This window comes from Arachis stenosperma, chromosome 4 (genome assembly GCF_014773155.1).
Source record: "Arachis stenosperma cultivar V10309 chromosome 4, arast.V10309.gnm1.PFL2, whole genome shotgun sequence".
Lineage (NCBI taxonomy): Eukaryota > Viridiplantae > Streptophyta > Magnoliopsida > Fabales > Fabaceae > Arachis > Arachis stenosperma.
Window position 1 is genome coordinate 118,459,944 of NC_080380.1, and position 6,791 is coordinate 118,466,734.

Here is a 6,791-nt window from a genome sequence, read left to right on the forward strand (position 1 = left end):
TAGACTTTTCAATTTGATTTGAAAGATTTTTTATTTTATCTTGAATCTTTGGTTGGAAAAGTTGCGATTCAAGGGTTTTGAAAGATATTTCTTCTTTCAAAAAGCAAATCTGTTTGGTCTTGGATTCAATTAAGTTTAGAGATCTCTGATTTGGTGAGTCTAGGAACTCAAAGAAAGTTACCTGTCCTCTCACAAAAGAGGTTAGTCCAGAAAAATCTGCCAGATATGGAAATAAAAAGATTATGAAAGGTGTCCCCAAGACTACATCATTTTTTATATTCTTTGCTACGATGAATTCGGTAGGAATTCTAAGATTACCCTTTTCAACAAAAACATCAATTAGTTTAAAATTGATACTTAGCCTTTTGCCCGTTATTGAGCTAAGACGTTCAGTAGACTTTTCGAAATATTTTATGGGGATCAGACCTTCCTTAATACAGTTTGAATCTGCACCTGAGTCAAAGAGTGCAATGGTGTCGAAAACAAAATCTTTAACGACAATTCAGACATGAACATGATGCTTCATAAAAGAGAACACATTTATTATTCTCAGAATTTCTTTTTCCTCATTGCCGTTAGAAATTTTATTTTCTTGTTTCTTAGAACACTCAGTTTGGTTTAAAAGAGAATCAAGTTCTTCATCATCAGACTTTTCTTGTTGCATTATCTGCGAGAGAATGATTTGATGATTGTCTTGATTTTTTTTTATTTCCTGGATTTCCCTCTTAAGGTTGTTAACCTCTTTGGAGATCCTGGATGGTTATGGGACGAATAACTTATTTTTCTAATTTTTTGAAAATAGGTTTGACGTCATATTTATTGCTAAGGACCAAATTTTTGGGTTTTTTCTCCTTTTGCAAAGATCTTTTCAATTTCAAAAGAAAGTCTTTCTTTTGTTCTGGATTGTCAATAGCCTCGATAGCATCAAATAAGATATCTTGATCTTTGGATAAAATATTAATTTGCTTGACATCTGAATCTGAGGATGATTCAATATCATCGACTTGGATGTTATTGATGTCATCCGAAGATTCTGGGTCAGAATCATTATCTGAGCATTCAATCAAAAGATTATTAATTTGATCCTCAATCACATGATCAAGGTTTAGATTATTAATCTTTTCTTTTAACCGACAGTATTTGCTAATATGTCTTGGTTTCTTACATGTATAGCAAGTAATGGGGTTTTTGTGTGGGTGATTTTGGAAATTCTTTTGGAAACCTTTTTCAATTTTAGGTTTTTGAAAATATTTTTTGGATCTTCTGAAATTCTTTTCAGGATTAGGTTTAAAAACTTTTCGATTGGATGAACTTTTAGATTTCCTTGGATGACAAGCAGGAAGACCAAATTGTTCATAGAAAGTTCCCAGATCAATACGATTTTGGGTTTTCTCACGAGTAAGTTGCCTTTGGATGTTATCATCTTGACAAATCTTCAGAGCAACCTTTTGGATGAAAGAAATAAGTTGACCATAACTTAACTCGTCATAGGGTATTATCCCGTCTGGGGTTAAGTGATGAGCGGATAATTTATACGCTTTTTGGCATTGTGTTTAGATAGTTTTTAGTAAGTTCAAGCTACTTTTAGGGATGTTTTCATTAGTTTTTATGTTAAATTCACATTTCTGGACTTTACTATGAGTTTGTGTGTTTTTCTGTGATTTCAGGTAAATTCTGACTGAAATTGAGGGACTTGAGCAAAACTCTGAAAAAGGCTGACAAAAGGACTGCTGATGCTATTGGAATCTGACCTCCCTGCACTCGAAATGGATTTTCTGAAGCTACAGAACTCCAATTGGTGCGCTCTCAACGGCGTTGGAAAGTAGACATCCAGGGCTTTCCAGCAATATATAATAGTCCATACTTTATTCGAAGAATGACGACGTAACTTGGCGTTGAACGCCAAGTACATGCTGCTGTCTGGAGTTAAACGCCAGAAAAACGTCATGATCCGGAGTTAAACGCCCAAAACACGTCATAACTCGGAGTTCAACTCCAAGAGAAGCCTCAGCTCGTGGATTAATCAAGCTCAACCCAAGCATACACCAAGTGGGCCCCGGAAGTGGATTTATGCATCAATTACTTACTCATGTAAACCCTAGGAGCTAGTTTATTATAAATAGAACATTTAACTATTGTATTAGAGATCTTTTGACCACTTTAAGTCTTTAATCATTCGGTCACTTGATGATGGAAAGGGCTGGCCATTCGGCCATGCCTGAACCTTTCACTTATGTATTCTTAACGGTGGAGTTTCTGCACACCATAGATTAAGGGTGTGGAGCTCTGCTGTACCTCAAGTATTAATGAAGTTCTATTTTCTTTTATTCAAATCTCTCTTATTCTTATTCCAAGATATTCATTCGCACCCAAGAACATGATGAATGTGATGAGTCAATAACCCTCATTATCATTCTCACCTATGAATGCGCGTGATTGACAACCACTTCCGTTCTACATGCAACAGAGCTTGAATGTGTATCTCTTAGATTCCCCAACAGAATCTTCGTGGTATAAGCTAGATAGATGGCGGCATTTATGAGGATCCGGAAAGTCTCACCTTGTCTGTGGTATTCCGAGTAGGATCCTGGGAATCCGGAAAGTCTCACCTTGTCTGTGGTATTCCGAGTAGGATTCCGGTAATGAATGACTGTGACGTGCTTCAGACTTGCAAGTGCTGGGCGTGATGACAAACGCAAAAGAATCAAGGGATTCTATTCCAGTATGAGTAAGAACCAACCAGTGATTAGCCGTGCTGTGACAGAGTGCGTGAGCGTAGTTTTCACTGCGAGGATGGGATGTAGCCATCAACCATGGGTGATGCCTCCAGACGATTAGCCATGCGAGTGACAGCCGCAGAGGACCATTTTCCCGAGAGGATTGAAAGTAACCACCGTTGCTGGTGAACCCCTATACACAGCTTGCCATGGAAAGGAGTAAGAAGGATTGAGTTGAAGCAGTGGGAGGGCAGGCGTCCTTGAGCCATACAGCATCTTCATATACTTAACTGAAATTCCTACCAATAAATCTACATAAGTATTCTATCCCTTTTTATTATTTCTATTTTATTATTTCTATTTTCGAACCCATAAACAATTTTAATCTGCCTAACTGAGATTTACAAGGTGACCATAGCTTGCTTCATACCAACAATCTCTGTGGATTCGACCCTTACTCACGTAAGGTTTATTACTTGGACGACCCAGTACACTTGCTGGTTAGTTGAACGGAGTTGTGAATTCAACAAGAGACACAATAGTTTTTGTGTACATACCAAAGAGCCTATATGAACATTGATCACAAATGATACAAGCATGATCACAATTTCGTCCACCAAGTTTTTGGCGCCGTTGCCGGGGATTGTTCGAGTATGGACAACTGACGGTTCATCTTGTTGCTCAGATTAGGTAATTTTCTTTTCAAAAATCTTTTTCAAAATTTTTCTTTTATTTTTCGTTTTTTTTTCCAACTTTATTTTCGAAAATATTAATAAAAATCCAATAAAAATTAGAAAATCATGAAAATAAAAAAAATATTTTGTGTTTCTTGTTTGAGTCTTGAGTCAATTTTTAAGTTTGGTGTCAATTGCATGCTTTAAAAATTTTTTCTTGCATTTTTCGAAAATCCCATGCATTCATAGTGTTCTTCATGATCTTTAAGTTGTTCTTGATAAGTCTTCTTGTTTGATCTTGATGTTTTCTTGTTTTATGTCTTTTCTTGTTTTTCATGTGCATCTTTGCATTCATATTTTCCAAGCATTAAAAATTTCTAAGTTTGGTGTCTTGCATGTTTTCTTTGCATCAAAAATTTTTCAAAAACTGTGTTCTTGATGTTCATCATGATCTTCAAAGTGTTCTTGGTGTTCATCTTGACATTCATAGCATTCTTGCATGCATTCATTGTTTTGATCTAAAAATTTCATGCATTGAGCATTTTTGTTGTTTTTCTCTCTCATAATTAAAAATTCAAAAATCAAAAAATATCTTTTCCTTATTTCCCTCCAAAATTTCGAAATTTTGGGATTGACTTGGTCAAAAATTTTCAAAATTAGTTGTTTCTTACAAGTCAAGTCAAAATTTCAAATTTCAAAATCTTATCTTTTCAAAAATCTTTTTCAAAAAAATCATATCTTTTTCATTTTCTTTATTTTTCGAAAATTTCAAAAATATTTTTCAAATTATTTTCAAAATCTTTTTATTATCTTTACATCATATTTTCGAAAATTAGCTAACAATTAATGTGATTGGTTCAAAAATTTGAAGTTTGTTACTTTCTTATTAAGAAAGGTTCAATCTTTAAGTTCTAGAATCTTATCTTGTAGTTTCTTGTTAGTGAAGTAAATAATTTTAAAATTTTTAAATTAATTCTTTTTATCTTTTGTTTTATCTTTTCCAAAAATTTTATCTTTTTCAAAATTTGATTTCAAAATATCTTATCTAACTTACTATCTTCTTATCTTTTTCAAATTTGATTTCAAATCTTTTTCAATCAACTAACTAACTTTTTGTTTGTTTCTTATCTTTTTTAAAACCACCTAACTACTTTTCTCTCTTCTATTTTCGAAAATATCTCATCTCTTTTTCAAAACTTCTTTTTAATTAATTAATTATTTCATGTTTAATTTTAATTACATTTTATCTCTAATTTTCGAAAATTACTAACTCCTTTTCAAAAATTATTTTCGAATTCTCTCTTCTCTTTTCTTCTTCTATTTAATTATTTAATTACTAACACTTCTCTTCACCTCTCTTCATCCATAAATCCGAATCCATCCTTCTTCTTTCTTATACCCCTTTCTTTTTCTAACACAAAGGAATCTCTATACTGTGACATAGAGGATTCCTTTTTTCTTGTTTCTTCTCTTTCATATGAGCAGGAACAAGGATAAAGGTACTCTTGTTGAAATTGATCCAGAACCTGAAAGGACTCTGAAGAGAAAATTAAGAGAAGCTAAATTAAATTATTCTAAAGGTGACCTTTCAGAAACATTAGAACAAGAGAAGGAGATGGCCGAAAATAATAATAATGCAAGGAGAATGCTTGGTGACTTCACAAAGCCAACGTCCAAGTTTGATGGAAGAAGCATCTCCATTCCTGCCATTGGAGCCAATAACTTTGAGCTTAAGCCTCAACTAGTTGCTTTAATGCAACAAAACTGCAAGTTTTATGGACTTCCATCTGAAGATCTTTATCAGTTTTTAACTGAGTTCTTGCAGATCTGTGAGACTGTAAAGACGAATGGAGTTGATCCTGAAGTCTACAGACTCATGCTTTTCCCTTTTGCTGTGAGAGACAGAGCTAGAGTATGGTTGGATTCACAACCCAAGGATAGCCTGGACTCATGGGAAAAGCTTGTCACTGCATTCCTGGACAAATTCTTTCCTCCTCAAAAGCTGAGCAAGCTGAGAGTGGATGTTCAAACTTTCAAACAAAAAGATGGTGAATCCCTCTATGAAGCTTGGGAAAGATATAAGCAGCTGACCAAAAGATGTCCATCTGACATGTTTTCAGAATGGACCATATTAGATATATTCTATTATGGTCTCTCTGAATTTTCGAAAATGTCATTGGACCATTCTGCAGGTGGATCTATTCACCTGAAGAAAACGCCTGAAGAGGCTCAAGAACTCATTGACATGGTTGCAAACAACCAGTTTATGTACACCTCTGAGAGGAATTCCATGAATAATGGGGTACCTCAGAAGAAAGGAGTTCTTGAAATTGATGCTCTGAATGCCATATTGGCTCAGAACAAAGTGTTGACTCAACAGGTCAACATGATCTCTCAAAATCTGAATGGATTGCAACATGCATCCAATAGTACTAGAGAGGCAGCTTCTGAAGAAGCTTATGATCCTGAGAACCCTGCCATGGCAGAGGTTAATTACATGGGTGAACCTTATGGAAACACCTATAACTCATCATGGAGAAATCATCCAAATTTCTCATGGAAGGATCAACAAAAACCTCAACAAGGTTTTAGCAATGGTGGACGCAACAGGCTGAATAATAGCAAGCCATATCCATCATCTTCTCAGCAACAGACAGAGAACTCTGAACAAAACAATTCTAATTTAGCCAATATAGTCTCTGATCTGTCAAAGGCCACTTTCAGTTTCATGAATGAAACAAGATCCTCTATTAGAAATCTGGAGGCACAAGTGGGCCAGCTGAGTAAGAAAGTCATTGAAACTCCTCCCAGTACTCTCCCAAGCAATACAGAAGAGAATCCAAAAGGAGAGTGCAAGGCCATTGACATAGTCAATGTGGCCGAATGCACAAGGGAGGAGGAGGACGAAAATCCTAGTGAGAAAGACCTCCTGGGACGTCCCTCAAGCAAGAAGGAATTTCCTATTAAGGATCCAAAGGAATCTGAGAGGCTCATACAGAGACCATAGAGATTCCATTAAATCTCCTTCTGCCATTCATGAGCTCTGAGGACTATTCATCCTCTGAAGAGGATGAAGATGTAACTGGAGAGCAAGTTGCTCAATATTTAGGAGCTATCATGAAGCTGAATGCCAAATTGTTTGGTAATGAGACTTGGGAAAGTGAACCTCCCTTGCTCATTAGTGAACTAGATACTTGGATTCAGAAAACTCTACCTCAAAAGAGACAAGATCCTGGCAAGTTTCTAATACCTTGTACCATAGGCACCATGAGCTTTGAAAAAGCTCTATGTGATCTAGGGTCAGGGATAAACCTTATGCCACTCTCTGTAATGGAGAAGCTGGGGATCATTGAGGTACAACCTGCCTTGTTCTCACTACAACTGGCAGACAAGTCATTGA

General features: G+C 35.6%; 1 non-coding gene across 1 annotated transcript; it reads right to left on the minus strand.

Annotated features, from left to right (window-relative positions):
* Positions 1-5,399: 5,399 nt before the first annotated feature.
* LOC130978456 (small nucleolar RNA R71) lies at positions 5,400-5,503 on the minus strand. The gene has a single exon (XR_009086099.1). It is a non-coding gene; the product is annotated as a small nucleolar RNA R71 (small nucleolar RNA).
* Between the last annotated feature and the right edge of the window lie 1,288 nt (positions 5,504-6,791).